Below are 16,696 nucleotides of genomic sequence, written 5' to 3' on the forward strand. Positions count from 1 at the left end.
ACACTTATGAAGAAGGATCTGCTGGCCCTTCCGGAACACCTGAGATCATCCAAGTTATTTTTCGAGCCCGTCATGCAATCTTCTGTTTTTAATGTAGATTATTGTTAATTTGTTTGAGTTTGTTTTTTTGTTGTCTTTTGTCGTGACATTGTCATTTTATCACGAATTTAAAATTTACGAGTTATCTCCCATTGGTATCTTCCTCATCTTTTTTTCAAAAAGTCTTCCAATATTTATCAAAATCATTTTGTGTGTTTATGTAAATATAACTACATTGTATCTAATATTTTGTAAAAAATGCCTTTAAATGCAACTTTGATAGAATTTGACAGAATAGTATCTATAGGTTCATTTTACTTGTATTAGTTTCATATAAGGGATCAAAATCAGAATGTTGTTGAATTTCCTTGAATTTGAACCCTTAGCAATGCATCGAAATAAATCAAACCGAAATTATATTTTAGGACAGGCACAGTGAGGCTTAAGTTTTTTTACAACATTTTGCAAAAATATGTGAAATTAAACACGTGATATAAATCACCTTTTCATAACAATCCTATAGAACGTTTAATAATATAATTTGATGGATGTTTGTAAAATTGTTCAAATAAAAAAAAAAAGATTCAGGAATTTGACGATTTTTTTATTGTTAACCATGGAGTGTCACCTCAAAATCCACCTATCACCAAAATTATTTAAAGTCTCTATTTGTTTCCCTTAATTTTAACCAGTTATCAATGTCTTCCTTTTTTAAAGATATTTTAATCACGAATGCATCAAATTGTTATAACTTAACTGAAATAATAACTTATTCCGAATGACATGCCAAAACTAATGGATTGATCTTGGGATTGAACATAACAATGCCTTTAAAGGACTGAATGAATGAAAATGTTAAAAATGCGACCATTATTAAAATCATGTCGATCATATTGGGTTTTCCAAAAAAATTAACCATGACCGAATTCGACAAGTTCAATTTAAAATTGTGACATTTTAAACTAGAGGCTCCATGCAGCATGAGATCAAGTCTTTACAACTCCTTGGACTTTAGAGCGATTATATCTAGGGATTTAAAACCGAACATTCTTTTTTTTAATTCAAAATACTGGTGAATTTTACAAAATCAGATTTCAATATTTAATTCATAAAAACATGCGACAAAATAAAAATGTGTATAAATATACAAAATTTAACGTAATTATGTAAGTGTATATAAAACAATACCATATTCAATTATCGAGAGGTGAAAAATACTAAAGGGACATTCAAACTCTCATGACGAAAGGAAACTGACAATATGCCATTACAAAAAAAACTATAAATTACCAAAAGACATACAAAAGTTTACAAAACAAAACACAAATAACCAAAGACTATACAACGCATTTAAAACATTATCGAACATTAATCACTCGCTTTGTCTGTAAGGTATCAAAATTTTCAAGTGGCAAACAAAGATTGTCAGAGCCATCATGCTAATCTGAACAATACTATGATATTATTACGTAAGTATTTCTGTATTGGCCTTGTTATTGGTCCGAGGCTTGCTGTATTGGCCTGAGGCGAAGCCGAAGGCCAATACAGCTGGCCGAGGACCAATAACAAGGCCAATACAGAAATACACGTAATAATATCTTTATTAATTAACTACAGTGTTACAATATTTTTTTAATTTCATTTCAAAAGAGATAAATATTTTTACCTTGAAGTGGAACTATCCAAATCTCAGTTTGTTTCTTTTTATTAGATGCAATATACATAATGATCTGGTGCTGTTTCCAGGTGTCTTCAGCATTTTCTCATCTGATGATTTTTTCTACCCTTTTCAGTTACTATAAAGTGTTACAACTTAAATTTAGACGCAACACATAAATAGTAATTGGAAAGGTACTGCCATTGCATGTGTAATGCAGAAACTAATTTAAAATCGATGTGTACAATCGTGAAATTATGAGGTCGTCAAGAAATGAACTTTGTGATAATCTACTCGTTCCCCAAACCTGAAATAGTTTTATCGTCACGTCACGTCTGCTTTCAAAATACCTTTTAAATGAATGTGACCGTCTTTCGCCTGAAATGTATGCCATACTGACATTTTCAGCATGTTGAAGATAACTAAATGACAACTGCGTCTTCAAAACAACTGTTTACTTTCAATTTGTGTTTATCGTGACTTTCGATGTAAAACCTAGAGACGTTCCGAAATCCTGCACTTGTGTCAACTCGGCCAATATAGAATAACTCGGCCAATACAGAAAAAATCTGTATTGGCCTAGTTATTCTGTATTGGCCCAGTCTACACATTATATTGCATAGGCAGTTTTCATCCTATTAAGTCCAATAACAGTGCAGTTAATTAATAATATGTATTTCATATACTCTGCGTTATACTTAATTTTGTATTATTTATAATAAGAGTCCTTAAAAGTATTCAAATGAGCATTTGACTCAAATTCTCATATCTATAACATACTAAAACGTATATCAAAATTGAAATAAGTACGAAATGAATAGTTAACAATGCATATACTTGATAAGAGTTAACAGCATTTCGTGTGCAATTTAGTCAAGACGCAATCTAATTAATTTTTGAGATGACCTTTGAAGATGGTCGACGGTCACATTACGCGATATAAACATTACATAAATATAAATAGCTAGCGACCTCGTGCAATTAGATTTTTTCCAGGTCTGTTTTCTTTGATGTTGTAGATTAAAATATTAAATTAATTATCGTTTTAACCTGTATAATAGTGATAGTCAACGAAATGGTTCACCTAGCTTTGTTTCACTTTCAATGTTGACATTCTTTTCCTTCTAATGGCTGGACACGACTTATAAATGCTTAACCAACCTCTTAATAATGGGTTTAATAAAAGTTCATATGAAAACAGATTCAATGAGGTCGAAATATTCACCTGCAAGTGAATAAATCATCAGCGATGGCTCTGCAAAAATAGACATCCAAAAATATATATTACGCCAAGAGCATTTACCGGACTGTAGCACTCTCGACCAATAATATAAAAATATTTCCTAACTTATGCAAATCATATAAGAATTATCTGTATGTCACACAGTGCGGAATCCGATCGCGGATCATGCAGAATGAAAACTGCACCTATTTTCTGTATGCTTTCTATCTTTTATATTATCCTGATGGTAAATGGGTCCCAAATGACAACAACGAATTCTAGTACAGATCTAACCATGGCTAAGTAAGTAGGCTAGATTTTTGCACTCTTTGAGGCACTAGCGTAAGTTTCTAATCAGGAAACCTAGTGTACAGCTTGTCTTGCTTGTTGTTTCCCTATGTGGCTTGTCCAGCTTTAGGTCATTAGATAAATCAAGGATTTGTATAGTAAGAATCCTTGGATATATTAAGACAAAGGAAAGGATTTGTTTGGACTTGCTCTAAAATGCGGTTGTCTAGTTGGTAGAAAAAAGCAAATGCCAAAATCAAAAGCTCAAACACACAAAACGAATGGATAACAACTGTCATATTCCTGACTTGGTACAGGCATCTTCTTATATGTAGAAAAAGGTGGATTGAACCTGGTTTTATAGCTAGCATAACATCTCACTTGGCAGTCGCATCAAATTCCAACATAATGACAACGATTCGTGAACACAATAAACAGACACAATAGGTAAAAAATAATAATACAATACCCCTAAAAATCAAAACTCTACCTGTGGGGAGCTTGAACCCTTCATACTTTAAAATAATATATATGTGTACAGATAATAACAACACTAACCAAAATACTTGGGGTTATAAATGATGTTGAAACTTTTTGGATGCACATGAAATAAGACTTAATATACAATATTTGCTACGTGTAGTTTAGTTGTGTGTATTGATAATTTTCACTAAGGTAATTGGCTTTTTCTATTATCATTGAAGGTCCTTCCATTGAAAAAGTTTCCATATCCAGAGATAAATTCTGCATCTCAATGATTTCTAGGGGAACATAAGTTTCCAGATAGACGTATATTAATGCAAGTAGGCTTTACGTTTCTTTTTATCAAGATTATATTACAAACTCGGTAATATCTATTTTGTTTGCAAGTTCGTTTATGATATTCAAATGTATATATGGTGTCAAATAAAATGTAACTGATATATAAATTGGGAGGTTTAGCTAGCTATAAAGGTTTTTAATCCACTTTTTTTTGCGTAAGGAAATGTATGTATCAAATGGGGAATATGATAAGTGTTTTCCATTCGTTTGATGTGTTTGTGCTTTTGATTTTGCCATTTGAAAAACAATTTTCCGTTTTGAATTGTCCTTGAATTTCCGTATTATTGCTATTTTACTTTTTTATAGATGACATTTTTCATACTTTCGTTGCGTAGATATTTCAGTATGGTTATTTTCTGTGAATAAACTTGATAAAATAAATCTGAAATAAATTTAAATTTCGGTAAAAATGTAGTTTCTCCAAAATGTCTTTTCTATTTAATAGAAACATATTTGCCTTTCTGATGTTATTTCGTGTATCCATATGTTTTGAATTTTTTACAACTTCATCCTTTTACGTGACGTGTTATTTTATGAGTTGTATTGTTGTGTTGTGGTTTTTTGATGCTGAACATTTGTGGATATTCCAAATCACATTACACAAATTCCTTATTACGTTAAAGGAAATGATTGATCTAATGCATACCTATATACCAAACTTAGTCCTATGTTAACGAGTGTTTTAACATTTATTGCAACTAATCGACAAACCAAAAAACATTTCGTTCGATTGCTGATCAATCACTTTCTCTCTTTTAGAATTTGGTGCCGAAGTTTACCAATCGTGACCTTGATTAAAATCAACACAGACTCATGGAACACTTCAAAATAAGTGAAACGATAGAACGGTGTTTTTTTTTTTGTCTAAATTTGGTTAGATTTTTTATGAATAAACACATTTGTGTGCATAACAAGAAATCAATGAGATGGATTTTGAAAGAAATTGTGAGAAGATAGTTTTATAACATGTGTTAAGAAAATAAAAAGAAAAAATGGTGTCACCGAACTTGTTTTCTTGCTACAAGTAAAAATTAAAAATTTCTTTATCAGTCAAGTATAATTTTTTTTACTAAAAGAGTTGTTTTCCGTTAATTGGTTTATTTGAAAAATGATTCTTTAAACACAAAATTTAATATTCGTTTATATAGTTTGAATAATACAATAAATCCCCAGTTTTCTTTATACTGAAATCTAACCAAATTTGCAGATTTGGGCAACTAACTAGACCAATTTTGTACTGCGATTTTACAATCCAAGATGGCGGTATACTATGAATCTACCTTACAACATATTATTATACGTGATGTTAAAATAGGGGATACTGATTGGTTAATACGAGGGAAACAATTCACTCTATCCCATGAAAAATACTCTATTTCCCTTCACGGAGACACTTGATTATTTACTCGCTTTACTAAATAGGGATGCTGGTTATGTACATAGTTTATTACTTTTGATTTGCAATGTAACAAACAACAATAACAGAACATTCAGTATAATAAAGTAAATACCCGTTGTTATAACTGAAAGGACGAAAGAGCAGATTGTTACCCCTCGAAAAGACATTATCAACCTTGGCTTCGCCTCGGTTAAAACTGTTTTCTCGGGGTATCCATCTGCTTTATCATCCTTTCAGCTATGTCTTATTTATCATATTTTCTTTTATTTGAAGTATCTTGTGGTATTAACTTTACTTAATTGTAAAGAATGTGTGGTATGTTTACTGTCTTTATTTGTATGATTTTTTTTATAAAAGTTGCACCAAACAAATTGCATTTTTGTGTTTGTTTTTCAATTCATTACCTTATAGTTATATAACACTGCAAGTATGTCAATGATGAAGTATACGTTCCTGAAAACAAATTCATGTATTCTTTGAAACATGTATTTTGCAAACAGGAACTTCTATAAAGGAAGAAAGGGAAGAATTTAGCAATATCCTTTAACTTTACTTTCCGCTATATAGATGATGTTCTCTCACAAAATATTTCAAAATTTGGTAACTATGTTCAATCGAACTAGAGATAAAGGATACAACAGATAAAGTTAAGTCGGCCTCATATCTTGACTTACATCTAGAAATTGACAATGAGAGTCAGTTGAAAACAAAACTTTACGACAAAAGAGATGATTTCAGCTTTCCAATTGTGGACTTTCCATTTCTAAGTAGCAACATTTCAGCAGCACCTGCATACGGGGTATATATCTCCAAATTGATACGATATTCCCGTGCTTGTATTTTCTATCATGATTTTCTTGATAGAGGGTTGCTGCTCACAAGGAAGCTATTATAAGTTATATGGTTCGCTACTGATCCCATACGGATCCCTAAAGGGTTAGTAAAATTCATAGGGGTAAGGCCGGAGGCCGAATCCCCTATGGATTTTATTCACCCTCTATGGTCCGTATGGGGTCAGTAGTTAACCGTCTAACGAATTTATCGCACGCTGGACTTTTTCTGCTGCGTTACGTTGAAAAATAAACAACGAAACACAACAACATCGATAGATGACGTCACCATTAACGCGTCATGAACCCCCTATGAAATCTACTAACCCCATACGGTCTCATAGGGGGTCACTAAGTGACGGCGTTAAACCAATCACAACGTGATATTTCACCCGCGGCGCGATAATAAACCAAGAGTTCAAAATGGTGAAGTTGAAATCATCCCTTCGTAAATTTTACGGACGCCATTACGAGTTGGTTGACCGTTATGGAATAACCGTTTCACAGATGATATCGGATATTTTCCCTACGTCGTAAATACAATCCCCTTCCCTTTCATGAATATGAACTACCGAATTAGACTATTTACCGGATGTGTTATCTTGAGCAACACGACGGGTGCCATAGGTGGAGCAGGATCTGCTTACCCTTCCGGAGCACCTGAGATCACCCCACGTTTTTGGTGGGGTTCGTGTTGCATATTCTTTAGTTTTCTATATTGTGTCATGTGCACTTTTGTTTGTCTGTTTGACTTTTTCATTTTTAGCCATGGAGTTGTCTGGTTCAACTATGTTAGGAGAGTATTTGTGTATAGAGCATACCCCTGTTAATGAAGTTCGCATACTGTGAATTAACATGCACACGCGTATCAATTGACATAATTATACTCTCACTGAAATAATAGACTAGCTATTGAGTGACAGAACATCATCAACATATCTCGAAAAGACATTAAACAACTTTGCCAGATCTTTTTGTTTTTTTGTTTTTTAGAAGACTTTTTATGAATTTTGCTTCACATGAGTATAATACAGGTCGATCGCATATTTAGTATTCATTGGAATACAAACTGCTATCGCCGAGCGTTTTACTGAAAATTTAAACGTTGAGAGTGGATAAATTTTATGTCTTTCATATTTCTATTAGGCATGTAATACGATGCGATGAAAAGGTCTTTTCTGTTTTTTAAATTTAATTTTGCACCATTCAATTTCGCAGTCTGACGGGTTCAAGGAATTCAGTTGACTGATGAGATCTTCATGTATTCCTAAGAATACCCCGCCCCCAAGAGTGCCTCTATCATTTCTGTCGATTTTAAAGTTATTTGAGAAGACTTCGAATTATTCTATGGCATCTTTCTTCATTGGCTTTCCTGGTTTTATTCCTTTGAGCCTAGATTCTAGTCTAGTAATGGACTTCTGGTACCCGTGACATATGATGTCTTGTTTGATGTAGTGTATGGGAGCTGATAGTTCATCTTGTTTGTCCATGATGGCCACCATGCTGCGGCAGTTTATTGTCATAATTGTCATAATACGTAGGTTTCATTTGAAATCACATTGTTTTTACTATAAGGAATCTAGTTTGTTAAACCGATATAAAGATGATATAAACGTCGGATGAAGCCGAGATAGAATCAATTAGGTAGGAAACCACGTAAGACTAATCGACGTCAGTTTTATGGACTTGCTGCAGAGAATTCACCTCATTATTTACAGGTAGGTTGAATCTAAAATTGAAAAAGTTGTTAAAAAATCCAAGACCAAATCATAATACATTTCATCAATTGGGCGATCATTTATATTATTTCTATTGTTTAAGTTTGTATTCTGTCCTCTAGATGTCTTGCGGTTATCTTTGTCTTGGTTTGTTGTGTCATTGTCGTACAATGTATGTTTATATGAACAATAATGGATAACAACAACGTAGGTTGGTAAAATGAACCCAACATATTAATATTTATATACATGACTGTAATTATCACCGGCTTCATATTGTTATTATAGTAATATGATGTCGGTGAGTGTGTTCATTATTGTGACATGAACATAAATATAAATAGATTGCGACCTCGTGCAATTAGATTTTTATAGGTCTGTTTGATTTCATGTTGTAAGTGAAAAGATATGATTATTAACGTTTTTACTTAAGAATGTTTTTTATGGATCGAATCAGTCATAGAAAAGGTTCACCTTTGTTTCACTTTCAATGTTTATATTCCTTTACTTTAAATGGCTGAACACGACGTATGCATGCGTAACCAATCTCTAGCTTATAGTTTAAATTTAGGTCAAATGAATACGGATTCAATGAGATGCAATTATTTACTTGCGAGTAAATAATTCATCAGTTATATTTCTTTGCTAATTTTGACATAATTGTACCACATTGGCTGCTAAAAACGAATATTTATTTCATTATTTCACTTTTATTAACGATTGGATCAAACGAAATCAAATTCTAATTTGTTCATATCTCGTAGCTAGTGCACCTTTAAAGACAGCGAGATGAAAATACCAAAATACAAATCCATCAAAAACAGACAACACCACAGCCAAAGTCAGTACAAACGTCGGAAAGCGGCCGAACAACAATAACAAAACATACAGAAAACTAAAGACTGAACAACACAAACTCTACCAAAAAGCGGAGATAAACTGTATTTACTGAGCAACACAAACTCTACCAAAAAGCGGAGATAAACTGTATTTACTGAGCAACACAAACTCTACCAAAAAGTTTTCCCCTGTGGTATAGTTATACTATTTATAAGTTCAAAGCTGGCTAGTGAGAGTAGTTGTATAACGAGTTCTGGTTTTGGTTATAAATATAGATGGGTAAAATATGCACGTCAAATACTTTGGCGGTTTAAAAGGTGGGGTCCCGTTATACAATGTATTATATAAAGAAAATTTGTGTGTGTCATTTCATCGAAAGTGCTTATATTAACTACGACAGTTTGCAGTTTATTCCTGACTACATTATGTCAAACTCTGATCTAGACCTAGATGTGAGAGATCCGACAGAATCAAGTGGTGTTAATAATGATTTGTCGACAGACGGTGCTGTTTCACTCTTCTCTACCGTAAATAAGCAACGCGTTTGAGCAACAAAATAACAACATTATTCAACATTTTGAGAGCCGTTTTGCTAACGATAAGTCGGAGAAAGCTGGAGGAGATGCAACAGATTTTACATTCAAGAACGAAGGTAACCGCATACAGCATAGTTTTTATATTGAACATTCGGATAAATTGTCCAAAATTGACAGTTTTGTTAAGTTTTAATTCTTTGGACGCCGCATCACGCCTAATTTCAGAAGAGAAAGAGACATTAAGAAAACGCAATAAAATTCTAAAGATCGCCGATAAGCATGGATGGGATACTGTTCAAGAGTATTTGGATAGTCCTTTGGCTGATAATAAGGACGATGCCGTCAATTTACGGTCCGCAATCATCGGAGCTAATTCAAGGAGAAGGAATTCCAAACCAAATGATCGTCAGGTGGGAAAATCAACAAATAGTAATGGTCGTTCAGACAAGAATGGTACAAAATTCAACACCAAAGAATTTTTTCGTGGCTTTATCCAATTCAACGCCAATGATGGGAACCGTGGTAAATCAAACAGCAATTTTCAATCAGCAGTGTGCTTTTACTGCAACCAACCTGGTCACTTTTCAATAGATAAAGTATGAGCACTAAACCTCAATCTACATAATGTTGATCTATCACATTTGGATTTGCATTGATCAACATACGAGGGTCTACTATTTGGTTTATATAGTATATTAAAAAAGTTAATTTTTTTATTTTGATTGATTTTAGTCTCTTGCTTCTGGAAGGCTATACCGTTGATTCTCTCTTGAATGGGTTTTGAATAAATTTTAATATCAATAGGATTTAGATCAATAAAATGAAATCCAAGTCTTGAAATAAGATTTTTCATATTTATTATCCAAGAGTTATTTTTTTTCAGTTGCTTTACATATTTTTAGGGCAAGTGAATTATTTGACACAAGTATATGAAGCCAATATTTTATTGCTGAAAATTCAGTTCTGGTATATAAAGGCAATCTATTCAGCTCGGCTAAACATGCAGCATTCGATGCTTTACAATGTATTCCTAGAATTTCTTTAATAAATTTATACTGCAAGTGTTCAAAGGCATCTGAATCCATGTGTTGTTTGCCTATTCCCCATACTAAATCATATTAGATTAAAAAGGGATATTATCATGTTATTTCCGGCCAATTCCGAGAAACCGAAATATTACCTTAATTTTTTGTGAGTTGAGGAAGTGTAATTACCACGTATGAACTAAATGGCATGCTTTAATGTTTTTGTTTTTCATAATAACAGTTGTAAATTTACCATGGAGATTGACCAAAGTTATCTATAATTAAATATGAAGTGATATTTTTAAACGAGAGAAGGTAAGTCCACACAACTTGTCCAAGTTATTTACAAGTATACATATAAAATGATATATTGTTTGTCATATATCGCTCTGTGAATATTGACCCACTGTTTTCTCTGTAAACATAAATGTTATGGGACAATATTTATAAGAACATATTGCGTACTATTTTAACTTATTTTCACTTGTTTAAAACATGTGTTCTTTGTTTCCATCGATTTAATAAAAGAAGTTATAGAATTGAGGCCCCCACAGGGTACCCCCTCAGGTCGCAAGGTTGCTTTTAAATTCGTCGCAAGGTCATGATGTCGTTTTTAAGGGAAATGAACAGGTCGCAGGTCGTTTTTTCAACATAGAGGTCGAAAGTCGTTTTTTATATTTAAAGGATCCATTTAAGTCAGAGACATATAAATACATATTTTCACAAGAAATTTGCCACGATACATCAACAATAAGAATCAAATTTAAAACATAGAGATGTTTTAATAAGACAAGAAACAAAATTTTTTCAATCACCAACCACTTTAACATTGTTCACTTTGAAAACGCAGAATAGTTCCTGCTACACAACTTATAGCTAGTATACATATAATTGTCAATATTTAACATAAATTAAATTGTTGATCAATTGATATGACTATAAAAGTTTATTTAATTAGTAACTTTAGGTTTAAAAACTTGTCGTAAACTACTTGAAGGCTTGGAAGGATTTTTGAATTTCTGTTTGTTGCTTTTAGCAAGTTTTCTGCGATGAAGTTTACTCACTGCATTTCCACGAACAGTTAATAACACATTTAGAATGTCCTTCATTAAACACAAAGTATTGTCACTGGCTGGAAAAAACTGTGAGGCATAGTGCTTCACCATGAATGCATCCATAATCTTTTCTTTTAGTGGGTCTTTGCGAGAGAAGATGCGCTTAAAATTATCCAAATTTACACTCTGTCTTACAAAATCTCCCATGTGACGGACCAGAAGATAAAAATTATCAGTTGGAAACTTGCGACCACCACGATCTTTCTTAACTGTCCACGATTTAAATTTACTTAGAAATGTCTTGGTATCTGATGATTCTTGCAAACTTTGAACACACAATAACTTTTCTTCTTTAAGACTTGATACTTTCAGTTTATTGTATCTCTTATGGAGTGCACGAATGATGAACCCAGCAATATAAAACAAAATTTTCGGGTCATTATCTGTAAGAGAGTTGTCAAAGGCTTGCGTTTGCTTCAAGTTTTTTTTGGATAAGTGTTCCTTTAGGACTTGATTCATCAATTAGAGCAGAAATTTCTGTACAAAGTTTGTAATGACTGAGTCCATAAAACCAAGTGATTGAAAGAGGGTGATACCAACAGTCTGTAAAGTGTCGCTTAAACGTATGCGGTGAAAACTTGAAAAAATATGGTTTCCCTGTCAGCTTCAATGGTGATGTTTGCATTGTCTTTAAATATGGCACAGAATGCAATGAAAACAAATTCCTCAACTTTTGGTTTATGCTTTGATACCTGAAGAATGGGAAAAAAATCTGTTGGTTCAAATAAAGCTATCATAGGGTCATCTTCAAGGGCTTTAAATGTTGACTGGTATGCATTCGGAAAAATCTCATCTATGGATATCTGGGGAGTTGAAGAGTGTGTATTTGCTTTCTCCTGTACATGTACATGTACGTTTGGTTTATTAGCCTTGTGGTCTGTTGCTAAACAAAAGTAAAAAATTGGTTTTTATTTATTGATTTGGATGGTTTCCAGTGGCAAATATTACATTCATATTGACAGCAGGGGTCAGAAATATTGATTGCATGAGGAATTGGATACATTTGTACTTACCAGTCTGTTTATTATAGAACACAATTTGCCAATGATTGAAGGATACACATATATAATATATTCATTAAAATTTCAATTGACCATCGGAGTAAAATGTATAAAACGCATATTTTTTATTTTTGTTGTCAAGTGTTTAATTTATTCACAAGACCAAAGACAAATCAAGATTATAAAGCCTCTATTTATTACAAATGATCCTTGTAAACTGAAGTACACATTTACTAGATTTAAAATCTCATTTAATTTTTTTTCTTTTATATTTTAAAATGTAAGTACTTGAATACAAATAATTATATATTTTCCCTTTGTTTAAAAAAAAATAGTTTTCATTAAATGCTTACATAATATTTTGGACTTATTTCAGTTATTTTTGGGAACATGGTTTATTTCTTTTTAAAAAGATTGAATTTATAAAAAAAAACTTGCTTGTTTTATATTTTTTTTAGATAAATTTATAAATAATTACGTTTCCCTTTAATTGTGTTTTAAAAATAAATTCCTATTATCAGATTTAAAAACATTTTTATGTTTTTTTCCCTTCTCTTTAACATTATTTATAAAAACTTCTTGAAAAACTCAAAACATTTTCATACCTTATTGGAGCAGAATTTTTTAATTAAAACAAATGCGTCCTTGTTAAAAAGATGAAGAAAAAAAAACATTTTCGCCTAAATTGCCTTTCAATTGTTTTCCATGTTGTCTTGAAGTGTGTCCACGGAACCCAGTGATAGATTTCAGAATCTTGTCACAGTCAGGACATTCAAAACCATCAGTAGCAGTTCCATCTGCACTTAAACTCTTTTCAATTCCCTTGACCTTTTTTGGGGGGTTCACAACTGTCTCTAGAACAAAGTTGTCGTCACTATCTACAATTGGATCAGTATCTGTGTTTTCCACAAACAATATATCTAAATCTAAATCGTCGTCCCATGATAAAAATCTGTCTTGGACATCGTAAATAAGACAACGACCACCAAGCATCAATTTTAATATAGATATAAATATTGAGATAAAGTTTTAAAAGGGGAAATTCGCTTGCTGGCATCTTTGACATTACACAGTAATTTCCTGTAAAGGTAGTAATTTTCAATATGCACACCTAATCATGGGACCCCCTAATTAACAGACCGCTTAATGCTACATGTTAACATTGTCGTTATCATTCACCTGCGAATTTGTTTACAATACAAGATTTTAATTCTGAAGGTCTTTGTCCTGGTCCTTAATACAAAGAAAAAAAAACAGGGTGTTCCGAGTGATTATTTACCGATTGTCTATACTACCGCTAATATCGTTATCATATGATTAGAGGATGCTGGGTACGAGTTTACACACGTGAAGTCAGTGACATTTACAAGTCGCGTATCTCTTTAGTATATACATGTCTCTGTTTAAGTCATTGATGTGCCCTTGGGTTCGGCTGTTCTTGTTTTGATTGAGGCTATCCAGAGATGGCTGTCTGTAAGTGGGAAGTTCGTGTCGTCAGCTCTAGATTTATTTTCTTGTGTGGCATTTAATGATTAATGATGTCTTCGTGCCATTAACCCATATTCGTTCTTTTCCATATTGAAACCAAAAATAGGACTTGAACTCTTCGATTTTTCAGAACAGTAGTTTCAATCAATTGATATTCATGTCAGCACCGAAATGTTGAGTACTGAGCTGGTGATACCCTCGGGGACGAAGCATCCACCAGCAGTGGCATCGACCCAGCGGTTAAAATAGTTTAATGCAGATCCATTCCTTCTATTTCTGATTAATACGTAGATTTCTCGGAAACAATACAGTCATACCACCAAAATCTACTAAAACACGTGGGCGTGGTGGTAGGGGTTGATTTAGAAGCATAGGAAGTAAAATTGAGAAAGGAAATGGGGAATGTGTCAAAGCGACAACAACCCGACCATAGAGCAGACAACAGCTCTGTTAGTAACAAATCCTGAAATTACAAAGCTGGTCCATAAAGCTGAAATGACGATATTTAAGTGAACGATAGCAGAGAGGACACAGATATGTCAATAGATAGAGGAAGATGTGGTATGAGTGCCAATGAGACAACTCTCCATCCAAGTAACAATTTATCAAAGTAAACCATCACAGACCAAGGTACGGCCTTCAACACGGAGCCTTCGCTCACACCGAACAGCCCTCCAAAATTACTAGCGTAAAACTATTCAAACGGGAAAACCAACGGTCTTATCTACATAAAAACGAAAAGCATGGTTGAGTCGTTAAAGAAATGGTCAAGAAGTCCTAATAATTACATACAAACAAAACCTGGAAACCTCCAAATGCGGTAACTTCCCGAGAATCACTGGTATCAATAGCGATCCGTACATGTCCTGACATTTTCCGAGAGACTCTAGACCCCGTATGTAAGCTTCTGATTTGTCATGAAATGTTCTCAAACTTTCTAATGTATCATGTGGTGCGGGTATATCAAGTAGTGCTCTCATATATGCATTAATGATTTTATGTGGTTGGCCATAGCGGTTTCTCAATAATTCAATTGCCTTGTGATAGTTTGGATTTGTCATGGTCAATCCTGAAATTACGTTTGCAGCTTCAAATTGAAGCAGTGAGTTCAAGTACGAAAATTTCTGAATGTCAGTTAATGTGTGATTGTGATGAATCGTGGTTTCGTATGAATCCCAGAAATATTGCCATTGTAAAATGTCTCCATTAAAATTGGGAAGAGATAGCTTTGGTAGGCGATGGTTATTACTTGAGGTCGAACTTGACTGAGATAACTGCTGACTTGTGTGAGTAAATGGGTTTGTGTACGGAACAAACTCTGGTGCGCTTGAATCTAGGATCGAAGATGCTGCTTTTGGTACGGGTTTTAAGAACTTTTTAAATTTTCGAATTTTACCTTCTAAATCTAAATAATACTCATCTGTTTCAAGAATTTCATTTGTAATATCTTCTGATTCGACTGCATTTAATATCTGTTCGTCTATTGAGGCTAAAGTCTTCTTTTTCTTCTCAATTGCTTCGAGCAATGTTGATACTTCCTCCGTGTCTACTTCTGAATCTCCGATGGCTTCCTCAAGTTTTTTAAAAACTTTTGTTACTGCTGCTTTGTTCCCCGCTCTCAAGGATTTTAGTCGGCTGATGTCCATTCTCTCCGTTTGAAGTCACGGCACCAATGTAGATTATTGCGTTGCGTTGTGTATTTGATCGTAAGCTAACTAAGGCGTTAAAGATAGAACTACGTCTGCCATTATACGTTTCTATTCAATATCACAATTACGCGACGTCACAAAGATAGTGGCCGTACCGCAAAAAAGTACGTTAATATTAGCGCAATTCTTTACAAGCGTGATGAGGACGGCAAGAGCTTGCTAAAATTTCACTATGGGCTTGAACAGCGAGGTATAGTCGTAGTGGGAGCGTAATTAGGTCGCGGTGAGAACGTGGTGGTCGTATTGAGAGATCGTAGCGCAGTCTCTCCGAATAGAATCACGCTTTCGCTACGATGGTACAGCGACCTTTGGGATCTTAGTGCGCTCTCACTACGCTTCTACTACGACATGATTTTGCTACGACCGCACCACGATTGTTTTGAAAATGTTCAAAGTTGGCCATGCTCATCACGATCTTGAAGACCTCACCACGACCGTGATACGACCTTACTGCGATCTACACGATCGTACTACAATCATCAAAGTTTGATTTTTTGCACAGATCGTAGTGCGATCGTGGCCTAGTGGGACTGCGGTATTAGATCACATGAGCGTAGTGCGATCGTGGTCTAGTGGGACTAGGGGTTAAACAATTGGGAACAAATGAAATAAATCTTTGATTCGTTCTCAAGTTTTGGTGTGTAATCAAACAAATATACAAATTAATAGAGTAGACCTCAGCCAATGAAATATAATTGTTTGGTTTAAAGGGAGATTTTTCTGTCAGTTATTATAATTATCCAGAAATATAATATCATATTATTATTTGTCAACCAACAACTTTGTACATGTAAAATTAATTAAGATTGTTTAAGTCAAACACACCTTGCTGAAGCTGAAGCCCTGATTAAACTCACAGCCTCAGTGGTCAATTTTAATGAACTACATGTACTTGGAAGTTTACAGCAGCCAAATTTTAAAACTATACCAGTTAAAACCTTGTGCTACCCGTAAATTATTAGATATCAAAACTTTGTAGCTTTAGTTTTGTCAAGTCCATAACTGAT

This window comes from Mytilus galloprovincialis, chromosome 1, assembly GCF_965363235.1.
Source record: "Mytilus galloprovincialis chromosome 1, xbMytGall1.hap1.1, whole genome shotgun sequence".
Classification (NCBI taxonomy): Eukaryota; Metazoa; Mollusca; class Bivalvia; order Mytilida; family Mytilidae; genus Mytilus; species Mytilus galloprovincialis.